Genomic DNA, 19,727 nt, shown 5'->3' with positions numbered 1-19,727 from the left:
GCACTAAAAAGCCCTGGAGTCAGGAGGACCTGAGTTCAAATCCGACCTCAGACACTTAATAATTACCTAGCTGTGTGGCTTTGGGCAAGTCACTTAACCCCATTGCCTTGTAAAAAAAAAACTAAAAAAAAAAGAAAGAAAAATGTATACCTGATCATTTAAGAAGGGAGAGAATATTCATACAAACAAGATTCATATGTCCAAGATGACATGATAAGTATTGTATTTTGAGAGGATTATTTTGGGAGTTTGTATGGAGAATGGAGAAATAGGGAGACCTTTGAGGAAAATATTGCAATGACCCAGGTGAAAGGTGAAGAGAAGAGGGAAGGGACGTGAGAGATGTACTTGATGAATTGAGATGATTTGGATGGAGGGGAAGACAGGGGAAGGAGAAGGGACAGAAGAGTCAAGAATGACTCCAAAGCATTTGGGTGATTTCATGGCTGACATATTATCCTCTAAGATGATCTCATAGTCAGTAAATCACCAAATGATGGTTCTTGGGGATGTGACACAAGACAAATGTCTTCTCTAGACATTAAAGTGATGGAAACGGCCATTTCCCCAACCATTTATTTGCCCTTTTAGCCAATAGTTTTATTGAGGCAGTTTTGCTAATATGTATTACACTACTGAAGTCACTCAGAGTCCTTCAGCTGTCCAGGATATGCAGAAGTCTGTCCTATCTCATCCTTTGAGTCCACATCAAGAACATTATGACGACAGTGTCTTCTCAATTACCAGAAATCACTATCTTGGAAAAGTCATCTTGTGGAGGGATTATGGAGTAGTGGGTAGAGTCCTAGAGATATGGGTTCCAATCTCACCTCAGATACTTACTGGCTGTGTGACCCTGGGCAAGTCTGAGACTTCTCTCATCTGTAAAATAAAGGAGGGGGGGGATGGACTTTATGACCTTTAAGGTCCCTTCCAGTTGTAAATTTGTGATTCTGTGATCTCTACTCAGCATTTGTGAAATCCTTTTCCTATAGTCATTGAGTTTTATAGTGAGTGAATGGGAAGTAAATCCATGGGCTGGCAAATTGGCTGGTGGCAATGAATGGAGAGACATGGGCAGAAGAATGACACAAATGGGAAGAAGGAAGATGGAGGTTGCCTAGAGAGGTGAGAATGACCAATGAATTTAGCAGCCGTTATCCATTCCCTGGCTGAGGATTGATAAGGTGTGCTCTCTGCACCTAGCACTGTCCTAGGTGCTAGGGTCTTAGACTCTATGCAGATAGCAGAGGGTAGGGTTAGAAAAATGACCTCCAATCAGCCAATCTACAGTCTCATTCTTTCCCCATTGCAGCCACCCTCTAGAGGGGCAGGAGGAATTTGGAAGCTGGAGGGAACTAGGTGGTTCAGTGAACAGTATGTTAGACCTGTAATCCAGAAAACTTAAATTCAAATTCAGTCTCATAAATTTACTTACTGTATGACCCTGGACAAGTCATAGTAAATTGGTGCAGTGGCAATAATCAGATACAAGGCTAGAGACCCAGACTGTGATTGAAGATCTGGGGAGCCTCATGCTTCCATGTCTGTGGATAACCACCTATCTTATTTGTGATCTTATTGGGAATGTTTCTAACTTATTCCCATTACATTTAATGCTTGTTGATGGGTTTCAATAGATACTACTGGACAGGTCACAACCTCCATCTGCCTCAATTATGTGATTATAAAAATAATAATAGCATCTTATATTATAAAGCATCAACCATCAAAACTGAATAGAATGGTGGATCAGTGGAAAAAGAATGGGTATTAAAGAAAAAAGTAGTAAATGACTATCATAATACACTATTTGATAAACCCCAAAGATCCCAGCTTCTGGGCTAAGAATTTACTCTTTGATAAAAACTGCTAGGAAAACTGAAAGATAGTATGACAGGAACTAGGGACAGACCAACATCTCACACTCTATACCAACAAAGTGCTATAGAAATATGAATTATTTTATTATCATTTTTATTAGGGAATTGCTGTCTGAGATCTCATTGATTTCTTTTGTGTAGGGACTTCCCTCTCTGAGAGCAGGTCTGCACATTATTTGCTGTTTACAGTCTTCAATAATTGCCTGGAACCCTAAGTGATGTAGTCTATCACTGGAATCATCAGCATCAGCATCATCAAAATTCATACAATAATAATAATTATTCATCCTCAAAGCTACAAGAAGTCAATAGTCAGGACCACAGAGTTGTTTTTATTCTAGAAAAATCTCTCATGTCATTTTGTTCATTTAGGTTCAGATAGAAAAAGTCTTTGGAGAAGCCACTGTCCTGCTGCTATTCTATTATAGTTAATTTTCTCTGGGTTATTATTTCACAGTTAGAGAAAATGACTGCTTGTCATCATTAAATGAAAGTATGAGGGTTCAAGCTTGTCCTCTGCATCCTAAAGCATCCTCCATCTAACTCAACAGCAGATAAGCCTACAAAGATGTCAGGTACTTCATCCACATGACTGTGACTTTTTCTGCTAAGTCTGAAAGTTTGGGAATCCAAGAAGCTTGGAGATTGTGTATTTTGGAGAGTGACATATATTAAAAAGGTTGGTTGTGTTTAAGATTTTCTGGAGCATTGTTGGATCCTGCCAGTTGTGTTCAGAAGTGTGGTTTGCTGAAGAGCAAAATATTGTTTGAGTGCTTCAGGAAATGTTGAATATTTGGAGTAGGAAGGATTTGTCATTTATCAGTCAATGAAATAGAATGAGTTTCTGATGGAAAGCTTGAGAGACAATGATATGTCTTGCTAGGGAGTTAGCAGGTGCTAATTTCTTTTTAATTTATTATGAAGCATTCTACCCTTTCCTTGCATAATCTATACTGCTAGTCTATTTTAGGTGCTTCCTTATATTTTCTTCTCCTCTTTTTCTTTTCTTTCTTCTTTCATTTTCTCTCCCTCCCTCCTTCTCAAAATCTCTATCTTTTTCCCTTCCTTCCTTCCTTCCTCCTCTTCTTTGCTGTTTTTCTTTTCCTCCTCTTCCTCCCTTTCCTTCTCCTCTTTCTCTTCCTTCTCTGCTTCATCTTCTATTATCCTTTTTGGAGAAGACAGAAGCTATGTTAGTCTGTCTTTTCTTTTTTATCTATTAATGCTAAAGCATCTTTTCCTGATCAGTGATTTTCATTATTTCTTGCTTCCAAGACAAGTCCACCTGCTAAATGAGGCCTGGCATTACCTGGGACTGGGACATGGATACTATTTCTGCATTTGGCCCAGGTGCTTTCCCTAGGACTTGGTTGAATGAGGGCATTCATCATCTCTTTGCCTCTGCCTCAACTTCTTTATCTATATCCAGTCATGCTTCTGGAATGGGGACTAAAATGTTACTACAATATGATGAATGTTCCTTTTACTTTCCACTACATTACAACCACCATCTATGGTGTCCGGAGCACATTACAATGGAACATAAATTCCTTCAGGGCAGAGACTAATTTTTCCCTTTGGTTTTCTATTCCCATATACTGGCACATTACTGGCTCTATTTTACAGATATAGAAACTGAAGCAAACCAAAATAGTGTCTTACACAAAGTTACATAGCTTGTAAGTGTCTAAGGCAAGTCTAATATTGTATTCTTTCTGAAATGAATTCCCCAAGTCACCCAGAAGTCTACTATGGTTCATTGCTCTTATTTTGGATCAGGAAGCTTAAACCTATTGGTTCATTGGTGTAGGAACCTTGAAGCTCCCTCTACTAATTCAAGTCAATACCTCCTCTGAAGAAATATTGCCTAGAGAGATTAAAAATGACTTACCCAGGGTCACACAAGCAGTATATATCAGAGGCAGGGTTTAGACCTGGTACTTTCTGACTTTAAGACTGGCTTCCTAGTGACTGATTTTGGTTAGTACTTGAATTAGATTGGGAAGATACAAAGTTTAGATAATTAATTAATGGAGAATCAAGTATTGGTTGCATGCCTACAAGGACCGTCTGGTACACTGGACCATGTACTAGGTATAGAAATACAGAGAATGGAATACTCTCCACCCACAAGGAACTTATCTTTTAATGGAAAAGGCAACAAGGAAAAAAGCAGCATAGATAGAGATAAAGATAAATACATAGAGATGTAGAGAGATAGATATATAGTTATAGATATAGGTGTAGAGAGATATAGATATATCAAAAAGACAAAATATGGAAACATAATTCCATACAAAGGGAAAAAGAGTCTTGTATAGGAGAAAAAGAGAGAATGCCAGTCTGGCTGAATCTCAGAGTGTTGTCATATAAGAATGGAAAGGTATGTGCTGGGCAGCTTGTGTAGAACTAAGAGCTAAATAGTGGAAGTTACAGTTTATCCCAGAAGCAATAAGAAGCCATTAGAATTGATAATGTAGAGGGATTGTATAATTAGATCTGTCCTTAAGGAAAATTACTCGGATAGCAGGGTTGGATATAGACTAGAGTGGGGAGAAGCTTGAGGCAGGGGCACCAGTTAAGAGGCTGTTGCAATAAGCTGAGCAAGAGATGATGAGGAGTCATGGACTAAGATGGCAGCTATGAGTAAAGAGAAGGGGTTAATGTGTAAGACATCAAAAGGGCAGAAACAGCAAGATTAGGCAAGATTAATTGGACATGTGGGGTGAAGGATAGCAAGGAGTGCAGCATATCCCTAGATTATAAATCTGGGAGAAAGGTAAGATGGAGATTCCTTCAACAAAAGAAAAGATAGTAAGAAGAGTAGAAGGTTTAGGGGGAAAGACCATGAGTTTAGTTTTGCAAATGTTGAATTGTAGATGTTTCCATCAGGGGGAGAGACTGACATTGGATATCTATATCTAAATCTCTATCAATCTATCTATCTATCTATCTGCCTATCAAGAGACAGAGACAGAGACAGAGAAAGAAACAGACAGAGACAGAGGGAGAGAGAGAGAGAGAGAGAGAGAGAGAGAGAGAGAGAGAGAGAGAGAAGAAATGATGTGAATGGTGAGTCAGCAAAGGAGGCTGAGGAACAAGCAGAGGTTGCAGAGAGAACTTGGAGAGATTAGTCTCTCAAAAAAGTAGAGGGTGAATATTGTTGTTGAGCTTTTTCAGTCATGTTCTGCCCTTTGGGACCCTGTTTGAGATTTTGTTGGCAAAGATACTGGATGGTTTGCCATTTCTTTTTCCAGCTCATTTTATAGATGAGGAAATTGAGGGTGAAGTGACTTGCCCAGGGTCACACAGCTAGTACATATCTGTGGCCGGATTTGAGTTCAGGAAAATGAGTCCTCCTAATTCCAAGCACAGTGTTCTTTCCACTATGGAGATACATAGCTGCCCAGAGGAGTGAGTATCCACAATGTTAAATGCAACAGAGAAATTGAGGTGCATTAGGAATGAGAAACTCCCCCCAACAGATTTAGCAATCAAGAGCATTAATATCTTCAGAGAAAGGAATTTCAGTCACATGATGAGGTTAGAAGTATGACTAAGTGTGACCTTAGACAAGTCCCTTAACTACCTCTGAATCCCAACTTCCTCAGAAAAATGTAATGTGAATCCTTTGCTCTAAATCTATCCTCCCTTGTCCTCCTATCCTTCCTCTCTAAAATGGAAGAATTAGATTAGATGGTCTCTGAGCCCCCCTTATAGCTCCATATCCAGAATCTCTTAACCTTTCTAGCTTCAGTTTCCTTCTCTGTACAACGAAGAATTTCACCAAATTCTCTCTTAGCTTAGAGCCTGTTGATGGGAGCAGTCCTGGAGTCAAGGAGACTTGTGTTCAGACACTTATTAGCTGTGTGATTTTGGGCAAGTCATTTTTTTTAGTTTTTTTTTTTTTGCAAGGCAAATGGGGTTAAGTGGCTTGCCCAAGGCCACACATCTAGGTAATTACTAAATGTCTGAGACCGGATTTGAAACCAGGTACTCCTGACTCCAGGGCCGGTGCTTTATCCACTGCGCCACTTAGATGCTCCCGGGCAAGTCATTTTTAGTGATTATCTGCCTGAGTTTCCTCAACTACAAAATGGGGATCATGATAGCATTAGCCCTCCATGATTGTTGTGAGGATTAAATGAGATCCTATTTGTAAAGTACTTGGCATAGTGACTGGCACACGGTAGGTGCTTTGTTCACGATTGTTTCATGCCTCATGACTAGCATAAAGGTTTGGTCAGTGGAATGTTTGGAAAAGTCAATATTCCCAAGAACAATTCACTAAGTCCCTGCTTCCAAAATGCAGAAGTTGGGCTGGGCTAACCCAGTGGCTGTTTTTCTTCTCTGGCCCTTCCTTGCCTCTCCGGCGGGGTTTCAGGTAGCAGGCCTGGTTTTTATGTGAATAATGTGCAGGCCTAAGCCTGTTAGCCACGCTGGGCTCCATGCTGCACCATAAATCATGGGCTGGTTTTATTATGAATAATCCAATCCAGCTGACGGGCTGGATGTGCTGAGGGAACGGAGGAAGACGAGGCCTGAATCTCTCTGAGGCCTTGGCCCCAAACAATGAGTTGAAGGCTGGAGTATTTTTGAAAATCCCTTTTTAATGCTCGTATATATTGTTTCTCAGTGAATGGAAAGTTGTCTGGCACGTTCAAAGTGTCAGAGGCTATGGTGGAAGTCAGGTACTGAATGGGCTGTTCTATAGGTACCTTGCATGTTGCTTGGCCCTCATTGGTTCCATCTTATTATTTTTTTATCTATAATCCGGAAGAAAGTATGGCAGACTTACAGGGAGGATCCAGATTCTAATCTCTTTCTTCCACTTACTAGTTGTGGGATATTAGGTCACCATACCTTTAAGCTTCTTTGTAAGATCAGGAGGCTAGCATGAATAATCTCTAGGATCTCTCCCAGTTCTAAACATAAAATCTTATAATCCTGATGTTATAGGAGACACTGGCATCTTGGTCAAGTCAAGGCTGAACTGGATGGTCTCCAAGATCCCTCCCAGTTTTAAATATATAACCCTATAATCCTGATGTTGTTGGAGCTATTGGTGCCTTGGTCAAATCAAGTCAAGGGTCCCTTCTAGTTCTAAACCTATGCTTCTGTAATCCTTTTGTTTAGGGGGAATGTTGGCTTCTTTGGTCAAGTTAAGGCTGGACTAGATGAGCTCTGAGATCTCTCCAGTTCCAAACCTTTGGTCCTATCATACCAAAATTAATCGAAGTTGTTAAAGTCGGGATTCTAGGTCAACTAAGAGTTGAACTCGTGGGCCTCCAAGGTCTCATTCAACTGTGAGAGGTGATTCAGTAATAGCAATGTGCATCTGTGATCAGAGAATCCAAGAATCCCAGAACCTGAGAGTTAGAAGAAGTCCCATTAGTCATTTAGTCTAGTTCATAGCTGGAGAACAATTCTCTTGACAATGCTTAACATTCATCCAGCATCTTCCTGAAGACTTCCAATGAAGGGAATCTCATTACCTCCCAAGAGGTTTATCCCATCTTTGGATAGCTTTAATCTATAGGTATTTTATCCAGCCTAAATTTGATTCTTTTTTTATACTGACACACCATTGTTCCTTCTCCTACCCTCTAGGGCTAAACAGATAGATCTAATATATTTTCCATATGACAACCTTCCAGATATATGAAGGTCACTATCACTTCCTCCCTGAGTTTTCTGAGTTAAACCTCTTCAACTGCTCTTCATATATGATGAACTCAAGGCCCTTTCCCATTTTCATTGCCCTCTTCTAGACATTTTCCAATTTATTATAACTTGCTAGATTTAGAATTAGAGGGACCTCAGGCAAATATCTATCACCAACCCCCTCAATTTACAGATGAGGCAATTGAGGCTAAGAAGGGAAAAATGTAGCAAGTTAAAATCGCACAACTGTTTATTTTTCATTTCTGAAGTGAACCAATGACATCATGGGTTGATGTCTTTACTTGTGCAATGACTTGGATTTAAGTGAGGCAAAGTTGCACAAAATCATCAGCCTTGCTCTCTCTTCCAGAATCATCAAAGCCCAGTGGCAAGATAAAAGTCAGGATGACTGGTGATGGCCTAGGATGCAGCGAATGACCTTGGTGTCTTCAATATCTGACCTAGTTCAAAATACTCCGCAGAACCTTCTTCGGTTGCTTTCATGGCTTTTGGAATGAATTCTTCTCATCTTCTCATTCAACCAAGGTAAGTCTCCACACCCTTGGGGTAGACTCACTTCTAATTCATTGATGGGTTTGAGTCTCTTGGTGAACCCTCAACCTGATTTAGCCTATCTACCAAGGTGGTTTACTATGGTGTAACCACTGTGCATGTTACAGCTTCTTGGAGCTGTAGATTGGAGTTGATGCCTAAAATGGATGAGCAGCCATGAAAAGATATCAAAAAGCCCTCATATCAGGGGTGTTGGTCTTCCTTTAACTGACTTACCCAACATCTGAGTAAAGAGAAGAGATGACATTAGAACTCAGGTCTACCTGATTTCTATCCAATTTGCCTTTCTCTCTCTCTCTCTCTCTCCTAAACAATGGGGCCTAAAATTTAATATATATATTTCAGAGGTAGTATGAGTCTGAGTAGCCTGTTACCTGTTCAGGGCAGAACATGATGCTATCACTTCCTAATTATAATATAAATAATAGATGAATGATAGAGACTTGACAAGTACTCTTGCCTATAGAGGTAACTTCCAAGTGAGTAAACTTCATCTACCAACATGTCAGCAATGTGATTGAAATAGAGTTGACTAAAATAGCAGTTCTCAAAATTTTTGGTCTCAGGACCCCTTCACACTCTTAAAATTTACTGGAGATGCCCTAAAGAACTTTTGTTTATGTGGATTATATCTATTGATATTTACTGGATTAGAAATTGCTAGGTCTTAGTAGTATTATGAAAATAGTTTTTGCCTTGTGGATTACCTATAAGCCCCTGGACCACACTTTGCAAACTTCTGACCTAGAGCACTGAAAGGTTAAGTCTCTTACTCAAGGAGGTCACACAGTAAACTTGAATTCTTTTCTTCTTGATGCTGAGGCCGGTTCCCTATGAATCATATCATTTTGCCTTTAGAGCAAAAATTTTTAACTTGAGGTCTGGGAAATTGTTTAAAAATGTTTTTGATACTCATTTCAAATAATTCCCTTCCTTTGAGATCTTGTGATTTTATTTTAGGAATTTAAAAACCTTATCCCAAGAAGGGTCCATAGGTTTTTCCAGACCACCAAAAGGGTCTCTGATATAATGAAGGCTAAAGGCTGCCATTTTAGATAATAATTGTCATTTTAAAATGGGAAAATAATAGTTTTTAAATGCATTTGAACATCCTGGGCTACTACAGACTTGCCTATATGACCCTGACTTCTTTTGAGTATTGGGAAGGATCTTTAATCCTTCAAGCTGCCTCTAGTTAAGTCTTTAGCCTGTGGATGTTCAGACTGTCAGACTTTCCCCTCCCACAGGACCCTGTTTCAATCTGGCCTCCCAGAGGACCTTGGAGCCCCCACCCCCACGCCCCCCAGGGCCTGGACACTAGAGCTGCCTCTGAGTGGGTATTCTGGTTGGTAAAAGAAGCAATGCAACCTCAGAATTGTCACTTCCTATAAATACTCCTCAGTCCAGGGACTAGGGGGCCAAGGTAAGGGTGGGGGGGGTCCCATCTCACTAAGCTTTCCAGTGTTTTCTGTTTGCATCCAATGGATCTTGGTGGCCTGGGCTGCTCTATGGTTGGCTTCTAGCTTTCTGAATCTGACAGCTCCTCTTATTCACTCAGACAGAAGGAATATGTAACCGTGGAACCTCAGCTCCCTGTTCAAAGGATGTCACCTCTAATTGGCATCACGTCAAGGAGGGGAGCAATTAAGGCCCTGGCCAGTTCTTTGGATCCAGGCTTGGGCTCCAGGCAAATGGTGGGGAGAGTAGAAGAGCAATGGGGCCAGAGAAAGGCAAATCAGGATGAGAAAATAGGCAAGGGCAGTGAGAGAGGAAAGGGAAGGAAAGGGATGAGGAGGGAGAAAGAGCAAAGGAAAATGAAGATGGAGCCCAATGGCATCTAATGAAAACTAGAGAAAGAGAAAAAAGCAAAGGAAGGCAGAGGGGGAAGGAAAGAGAGGGAGGGAATGAGAGAGGAGAGGAGGAATAAAGAGAAGGGGGGAGGGAGAGAGAAAGGGAGGAAGGGAAAGAGGAAGAGGGAAGGAGAGAGGGATATATATCTATATATATCTATACATATCTATCTATCTATCTATCTACCTATAGAGAGAGGAAACTGAAAATGTACTGAAGAAAGGATCAGAGCTGAGATCTCAGGAAAGCCTATCCTGCCTTTCACAAGTTGTCTTGGGTGAGATTTGATTCTAGGCCCTAAGGTGTTTAAGATTCTAGATATTCATCAATCTAGATCAAAAAGAGACCTTAGAGAGGTCAGAGATTAAGTAATTTTTGCTTAAGGTCTCATTGAGAGAACATCAGAGGCAGACTTTGAGACCAGGCTTTATGTCTCCAGACCAAGGCCATTTCCACTGGAGATGTCCACTCATGGGAAAGAGACCAAAATGTTCACATGAAACAATCTCCAGTAGAGGCAAAGAAAAGAAGTTGAGAAGTATTTATTTGGTGACTTTGTACAGGCCGTTGTCTCTCCAAATACTGACTCTTAGAATTCTTTCAGAATCATGGAATCTCTGAGGCAGAAGGGACTTCCTGGGGCAGCTTATATAGGCTAAATCTGCCCCAGAATTCCCTCTGACATTCCTGGTCAGTGGGCATCTAACCTTCATGTGAGGCCTCTATAAAAGGACTTGTCCCTTCAGTCCTCTTTTAACTAGCTATAACTGCTAGGAAATACTTCCTTAATTTAGTATGCATATGAACTTTTCTATAATATCCATCAGTTGTTCCTTGTCCTTACCTGAAAACAGAGCAAGTCTAATCCTTTGGGACATGATAAGAAGGGGAAGGGAATAAGCATTTATATAATAACTACTATTCCCCAGTCATGGTGCTAAAATATTTCACCAAAAAAGTATATCGTTTGGTTTCAACAACAACCCTGAGAGGTAGGTTCTGCATTATCCTCATATTACAGTTGAAGAAACTGAGGCAAGTGATTTGCTCAGAGTCATATAGCTAGAAAATGTCTGAAGTCAGATTTGAACTCATTTCTTCCATACCGCAGGGCCACTAGCTCTGTCTACTGTATCACTTAATTGGCTCAAGATGGCATCTGTATTTTTGAACTTAGTAGTGAATAGATAGGATAGATTAGAGGAAGGAGAGAAGGAGAATCAACAGGACATTATAGACAAGAAGTGGTACAGGCTGAGCGGAGAAAAGAGGGTCCTTTCTCTCCTCCAACTCTTCATTCGTACAACTATCATAGAATCACAGATTGAAAGCTGGAAGGAACCTGGAAGGACAGTCAGTCCCAGTCCTTCATTTTACAGATGAGTAAACTGAGGCTAGGATCACACATCTAGTGTCTGAGGCAGAATTTAAATTCAGGTCTACATGGGTCATCCAGTAGCCACATATGATCATAGCCTACTGGACCACCTGGCTGTTTAGATGCAGTGTTTTCTACTCCCCATTTGATTGCTTGACTTTGTTTACCTAAATGAATCAAAGATTTGGGTGAAATGGTCCCTGAATGGAATAGCCTTCTTGAGTCATGGATATAACCCTTAGAATATTCTACTGTCTCCTCCCCCTAAATGAAAATGAAATCCTGACCCAACCAGGATTATTAAGCTTATTGGGGGAAGAGGTCATGGCAGATCTGAGCACTTGGGGTTTATTAATATTTTCTTGATTAGAGTGATGACTAGAAAAAAAAGATCAAAGGAGAACTAGTTGGGTTGAAGACTGAGGGGGAGGGGAAGAGAAGAAGTCTGGGGCCACCATCGTCCTCTTCCATCTGGATCCCCCCACAGAGAAACGGGTCGGGTGCTGAGACCTTAAAACTGAAGTTAGACAGCTAACGAAGCAACAAGACTCAGCCCTTGATAGGCTCTGGCATCAGCAGGGCCTCTGGGCCCAAACCCTGGGGTTGAGGGCCAAGAGTAATTGTGATTTACACTCCTTGCCCCTTTGGTGGCAAAATGGTTTTGATTAAGTGCATACCAGGTTTATTAAGTCTTGCCCAAGCCCGGGCTGGGGGCTCTGTCGGGATGTCAACAAAGGGAGCAGATTTACACGTCTCCCTATAGAACTCATTCAATGTCTCAGGGATTTACTGACCTTCAATTAGAACTGTTAAGTACTGTTTACACCATCTCTAATTCAAGCAAGACCCACGGACCTGAGACCCTTTTGCCTTCATTAAGGGAAGGGCAAGAATTTTTACCAATTCAGAGGAACCTGATGTTCTCAATGAATGCTCAAGGGAAAGGCAGCGGCCACTGGAAAAGTTGATTTTTGTCTATGATGACATGCAACTAAAAGAGAAAAAAAAAGAGTTCTAGCATGGGATATGGTTTGTGATAAAGAGAAAATTGCATCCTTTTGGGAGTCAACCAGCACTTATTAAGCACCAACAGTATACTAGGCTTCATGCATGGTGATTCAAAGGAAGGCTTCCTTCAAGGCTCTTACATCCTAATGGGGGAGACTGTATGTAAATAACTTGGTAGGTATAATATAAAAGGAGGCTGCCCCAGCAGTTGGAAAGACTGAGAAGAGCAGAAGGTGGGACTTGAACTGAGTTTCAAAGTAAGCCAGGAAAGTAGAGGCAAAAGAAAAGAGGAAGAGTATGCCAGGTGGGAGGCACCACTAATACAAAGGCACAGAGGTGGGAAATAGGACAGGAGAGTTGAACCATAGAATTTGTTGAGGAGAATCAAGTTAAAGGGAAGGAGGAAGGGACTAGTCTGTAAATAGTTTGAAATGACAAAATTTTATATTCTATCCTGGAAGTAGCAGGGAGCTAAGGGAGTTTATTGGGTGGAGGACTGACAGGGCAGACCCGTGATTTACAAAAATCACTTAGATTCTTAGTGAAGGATAGACAGTAGCGGGAAGAGACTGGACACAGGGTATATGTCTACGGGACCTAGGGGGCTTCATAGATCATAGGGCACCAGGCCTGGAGTCAAGATACCTCATCAAATCCAACCTCAGACGTTTCCTAGTTGTGGAACCCTGGGCAAGTCAATTAACCCTGTTTGCCTTAGTTTCCTCTTCTGTAAAATCACCTGGAAAGGAGAAATGGCAAACCACTGTAAGACCTTTGCAAAGAAAACTCCAAAATGGGGTCACAAAAAGACAGATATGACTGAAACATTTGAACAATCACAACACTGAGATGTGGGACAAATAGTATGAAGCATGTCCTCCTATGGACTTTTATTTAATTCTTTTGGGGGGGTGGTGCAGTGGGGGTTAAATGACTTGTCCAAGGTGATACAGCTGGTATCAAGTATCTGAGGCTGGATTTGAACTCAGGTCCTCCTGACTCCAGGGCCAACTCTATGCACTGTGCCACCTAGCTGCCCCTACATTGACTTTTAAAGAAAAATTCGGGTGAGAAACAAAAAGACCCTGGGAGTCAGCTAGTGGAGTAGTTGAGTTCAATGAGGTGGGAGGACAGTCCTTGGAGAAAGATTGCCATCTAGTAACTTCCATACTTTAGGCAATTAATTATGCAAACTAGTCACTTTTGTTGTGAGTGTTCAGTTGTTTGAATCATATCTGACTCTTCATGACCTCATTTTGAGGTTTTTCTTGGCAGTTACTGGAAGTGGTTTGCTAGTTCCTTCTATAGCTCATTTCATAAATGAGGAAACTGAGGCAGAGTTATTCAATGACTTGCCCAGGGTCACACAGCTAATAAGTGATCTGAAGCCAAATCTGAAGCCAGATTTGAACTCAGGAAGCTGAGTCTTCCTGATTCCATGTCCACCACTCTATCCACTGCAACACCCAGCTGCCTTCCCTGGAGGCTCAACTATCTGATGTTTAAGAAATGTGATTAAATGCTCTCATCACCCTCCAAATGATGGCACCCTGGGAGCAAATCCTTGGTCATTAAACTCGACTTACCCATGCACCTCTGATTAAACAGTGCTGAGAGAAGTGAGAAAACTGAAGAGGAAGTGGCATGAGGATGCAACGAAGGACCTGGTATGTCTTGTGTCCCAGGGACTTGAATCTTCTGGGCTTGTTCTTTCCTTCTTTACATCTAAATAAATTGTCAAGGTCTCCCTCAAAGATTGGTTGAAGGAATGCTTGCTTCCAAGGTTGATGTACAAGATTTGCTAATCCTAAGGTAAAGACCAAGGAGGGGATTGGTTATTGAAATAGACATCTCTACCCATAGGATCTCCCAGTGGCTAACGGGACACAATCAATGAAAATTTATATCTATAAGAGGGAAAGATTATGGCTTTTTTTTCTCCCTTCAGATAATGCCAAGGCTTTCCCTTTGTCCTAGAGTTTCATAAATGTCCAGATGTCTTTGTAACCCAACACATAATCTTGGAGGTATTCTCACCCCCCAGTTAGCTCAAATTCTAGCTTCCCCTCGGACCCTTGGGGGTCAACACATCACTTTTGGATTGACAAGTTAACTGTTATGATCTCTTGAGTGATCAGTGCCACTAGATTGACCATGCAGTCTTTGTGCAGGAAAATACAGATGAACTGGAGCCAAGTCCAGAAGGAGCTGAAAAAGGAATATAGAAACTATTTTACAATTTAGGAAACTGAGACCCTCAGAGGGCCAAAAGTCACACAGTTAGTAAATGTAAGAGGTAGAATTCAAGCCCTGGTTTTTCTGACTCAGGACCCTATTCCTTGGACCATAAGGATAATAGTTTGTAAGCTTTATGCTTCTCAAAGTGAAGTAGGTGGCTATTTGTCTGTATGAACAGGTATATATATATATATATATAATATATATATATATATTATATATATATACTTTTAGTAATCCATGAGGCAAAGAAAAGATAAAAAATTTTATTTCAAAATAAAATTATATGGAAATATTTTTCACAGCTAGAATTGCTGATAAAGGACTCCTTTTCAAAATACATTTAGGGAATTGGGTCAGATTTTTAAGAATACAAGTCGTTTACCCAGTTGATAAATGATCAAAGGATATGAATAGGCAGTTTTCAGATTTCAAAAGAAATTAAAGTTATCTATAGATATACTAAAAAAACTGCTCCCAATTATATTTTTTTTTTAGGTTTTTGCAAGGCAATGGGGTTAAGTGGTTTGCCCAAGGCCACACAGCTAGATAATTATTAAGTGTCTGAGGCCGGATTTGAACTCAGGTACTCCTGACTCCAGGACCAGTGCTCTATCTACTGCACCACCTAGCCGCCCCCAGTCATTGATTAGAGAAATGTAAATTAAAACAAATCTGAGGTATCACCTCACACCTAAAACAACAAAAACCCCGAAAATGTTGGAGGGGAGGTGGGAAAACTAGGATACTAATGCTCTGTTAGTGGAGTTGTGGACTGATTCAACCATTCTGGAGAGCAATTTGGAGCTATGACTGAAGGGCAATGAAACTGAGCATTCCCTTTGATCCAGTCCTATCACAGCTAGGTCTAAATCTCAAAGAAGGTTATTTAAACGGGGGAAATACCCACATGTTCAAAAATATTCATAGCAGCTCTTTTTTTGTGGTGACAAAGAACTGAAAATTGGGAAATGTTTGAAAAAATTATGGTATATGGAATAATATCGTTCTTTAAGAAATCATAAGTAGCTAGACTTTATTTATTTATTTGGTTTTTCCAAGGGCAATGGGGTTAAGTGATTTGCCCAAGTTCACACAACTAGATAATTATTAATTGTCTGAGCTGGATTTCAACTCAGGGCCTCCTGATCTCAGGACCAGTGCTCTATCCACTGCTCTGCCTAACTGTCCTAATAGCTAGACTTTAAAAAAGCCTAGGAAGACTTGGATGAACTGATGCTGAAGTGAAGTGAGCAAAACCGGGAGAACATTATACATACAAACAACATCATTGTGAGATGATCAGCTATGGTGGGTGCAGCTCCTCTCTGCAGTTCAGGGATCAAGAACAACCCTGGGGGGACATTCAGAGGAAAATATTACATAATCTGAACACAAATCAAAGCATTCCACATTTGCTTTTTAAAACCTCTTTTATGTTGTTTCTTTCTCTCTCATGGTTCCCTCCCCCCATAATTCTAATCCCTCTTTCACAACATGACTAATCTGGAAATATGTACATAATTATTCAACTTCTATCCTAGATTGCCCGCTGACATGAAGAGGAGGCAGGGAAGGGAGGATGGTAGAAAAATGTGGAGCTCAAAAGCTTTGCAGAAAGATAAACACTGAAAGCCATCTTAGCATATAATTGGAAAAAATAAAATCAAAGCTTAGTTAAAAATAAAATGAAAATCTTTTATCATTAATTTGATGGATTTCCTGTCAATAAATAGTTACTGGATGAAATAAAATAAGTTTAGTGAAAGATTGAATTGAATTCTAGCTTTAAATCTAGGGTCCTATAGTATAGCTACTCTTGGGATCTTACACTCACCCACTTTATTCCTCCCCCTTCAGAATCCAGATAAACATGGACACAAACACATAACACACTCACACTCACATTTCTGCACCTAGTCATGTAGTCACACCATGTACAGAGACACAAACTCAGACGTATACATTCATGTAACTCATACTCAGATGCACATATGCTGACACACACACTCAAAGAGAGAGATACAGCACAATATACTCACACATATTCACTCACACACTTATACACATATATACTCATAACACATTCATACATGCACAATCACACATTCAGCAACACACCTACACACAACACATTCACACACACGAGCGCACTCACATGTCACATCCATGCACATGTGTTGTTCACATGCCAATACACACAGACTCACAGGTCACATGCATGTGCACCCTCGCAGGACATGTTCTCATATATGTGCAAACTCACACGTGTAGATATACACACATCCATGCATTCACATATATACATGGTCCCGGACACACACACACACACACATACACACACACACACACACACACACACACACACACACACACACACAGAGTCACATAGTTCAAACTCACTTGAATTCCATTTCTGGCTCCCCTAGAGATTTGAAGTGTTCGCCTTCAATTCTGTCTGGCCAAAAGCTGAAAATATCAGCCAGTTCTTATCAGACTCTCTGTCTATTAACAGCCTGTCCCAAGGAAAACCCTCTTTTCTTTTTTAGTTTGGGTCAGAGAAGACAAATAAAAATAATTCTGAGGTTATCTGAATGCTGACATTCCATACAATAGGGATGCGGACAGCTTCCAAATTTAAAACTCTGATGGAGGAAGTGGGTTACAATGGGAGAGACCTCTGGCCCCACCGAGTCAGAATGGTTTCCTGGATGTGGGGATATCATCGTCTAGAGCCAAGAATTTCAGCAGATTGAGTGCAAGATGTGGTCAAGTTAGAACACAGTGTGGAAGCTTCTGGAGACTAGTTTATCTCTCGCTCTCTCTCTCTCTCTCTCTCTCTCTCTCTCTCTCTCTCTCTCTCTCATCTCTTTTTTTAAGAGAATGCCTTTCCAACAGCCTGGGTGTCTCTAGGTGTCAGACCAATATTACTTTTATTGCTCAGCCAAAGGACTTTATTTTTCCTCCTCTGGCCAAAGATGCCAAGTTTCATAATCATAGAATCTCAAAGCTGGAAGGGCCCTCAGAGGTCACCTAGTCTGGGTTCTATTTGTCTGAGAATTCCTTCTCTACCCAGGAGCAATCAAGCAGAAGGACACTGACTACATGCATCCATGTGTTCTGGGAATGGGGATATGAAAGCAAAACAGAAATTTCCTTTCCTGTGATGATGATGATGGTGGTGGTGATGATGGTGGTTGTGACAACAACACACATGGGTGTATATATTTATATGTGTCTATATTTGTGGCATACATGCTTATGAGTATGTATATGTATATATCCATATGTATTTGTGTACACACTTATTCCTATGTCACTTTGGCATTTACAATGTTCTTTACATAGATTACTCATTTGATCTTCACAACAACCCTGGGAGGTAGGTGTTGTTATTATTATGCCCATTTCATAGATGAGGAAACTGAGGCAGACTGAGAAGTGACTTGGGTGGGGTCACCTAGTGAATAAGTTTCTGAAGTCTGATCAAATTCAGATCTTCCTGGCTCCAGGTCCAGCCCTCTACTCACTGGATCATCTAGCTTCTCTAACTAATCTGTTCACTTCATACCTGCTTCTATTTTGATGGAGAGAAACAACCCTTAAAGGTGAATGTGGGCCAGGGCAGGGAGCTTGGTCCAGACCTTTACAGGGGAGCCATTGGACAGTCCATCATCAGGTCTGGCATGAGTGCTATAGTGTTGATAAGAATGCTATTCCCAGGGGAAGTATGGCATGTAGAAATCAAGGACAGAAATGGGTGGCCCTGGGCCAGGCCAAGTGGCCAGACCTGGACAGGCCCTGGTTTCTTGGTCGATAGTTGGATGGGATGGGAAGCATAAAAGGGAATGGACCACCAAAATGGTGTGAGTTGGATGATCTTTTCGTGGCTCCCTCACCTCTCAACACAACTCAACTCTAGTAGGGAGCACCGAAGGGCCAGAACTGGGAAGACCAGAGGGAGGGGAATGAGAAGGAATGTTATGTCTAGAGGATTGTTCTAGTGGCTCACTTTTCTAAAATGGAGGGGAGGAAGGAAGAAGCAAGTTGCCTGGGAAGTTCTGGCTTCCTGGTGGAAGGTAGGTCTTCGTTTTCTCAATTTCTCACTAAAATGACATGGAAAGGATTTGGACTAAAATGATATAAGGGTAGTTGATAAATAGTCAGTAGATAATTATTAACTTCCTACTATGTGCTAAGCCCTGAGCATTGAAAAAAAAGAGCCCAAAAACAGTTTCTGCCCTCAAGGAGCTTACAATCTAATGGGGGGGTAAACAAGTAAGTACAAAACTATTGACAGGATGAATAGGAAATAATTAAAGGAGGGAAGGCACTGAAAGAGAATGAGAATTACATTTATGAATAGTCCACAGTGGCAAAAATCTGTTGACTTTGGGCAGCTAGGTGGCACAGTGGATAGAGCAATGGCCCTGGAGTCAGAAGGACCTGAGTTCAAATCCAGCCTCAGACACTTAATTCCCTAGCTGTGTGGCCTTGGGCAAGCCACTTAACCCCATTGCCTTGCAAAAAAACAAAAAACAAAAAACCTAAAACATTTTTTAAAAAAATCTGTTGATTCTATGGCTAACAAAATGTATAACTATAGGCATTTTTCCTACAGATTTCAACCTTTAAAAAAGGTTTACCTTCTTTAACATACATTATTTAATGTAATCCTTATCACAGCCCTATAAGGAAGGAGCTACAGGTAATATTGTCCATAATTTCACTGAAAACAGAGCTCTGAGAATTTCAAAGCACTTGGGTTGGATGGAGATATGGGTCTACAATCAGTAAGACATGCTCAAATCCAGCCTCAGACACACTTACTAGCTGTGTGACCCTGGGCAAGTCATTAGGTTGCTATCTGCCTCAGTTTCATAAACTACAAAATGGGGCAATAATAATACCCATCTCCCAAGATTGTTGTGAGAATCGAATGAGATAACTTAGGTATCTGGCACATAGAAGGCATTTAATAAAAATTCTTCCTGCCCTCCTTCCCTTCTTCCTTCCTACTCTCCTTTCCTTTCTCTTTTTCCTCCTTCCTTCCTTTGTCTCCCCTTCCTTTTTTCCTTCCATATAGCTCTAGAACTAGAAAAAATCCATTTCAGTTGTTTGGGTCACTTTTCAGT

The 19,727-nt window shown here is 40.8% G+C and overlaps 1 long non-coding RNA gene across 2 annotated transcripts in view; it reads left to right on the top strand.

Annotated features, from left to right (window-relative positions):
• Positions 1-19,727, top strand: part of LOC141497957 (uncharacterized) — a 187,740-nt gene that overhangs the window by 112,875 nt on the left and 55,138 nt on the right. For both annotated transcript variants that reach the window (XR_012471498.1, XR_012471497.1), the window contains exon 3: positions 7,915-8,090. This is a non-coding gene — a long non-coding RNA (uncharacterized LOC141497957). The remainder of the gene's footprint in view (positions 1-7,914; positions 8,091-19,727) is intronic.

Source organism: Macrotis lagotis, chromosome X, assembly GCF_037893015.1.
Source record: "Macrotis lagotis isolate mMagLag1 chromosome X, bilby.v1.9.chrom.fasta, whole genome shotgun sequence".
In the NCBI taxonomy this organism is placed as follows: Eukaryota; Metazoa; Chordata; class Mammalia; order Peramelemorphia; family Peramelidae; genus Macrotis; species Macrotis lagotis.
Note: the sequence above shows the minus strand (reverse complement) of the source record. Positions and strands in the feature narration are given on the sequence as shown.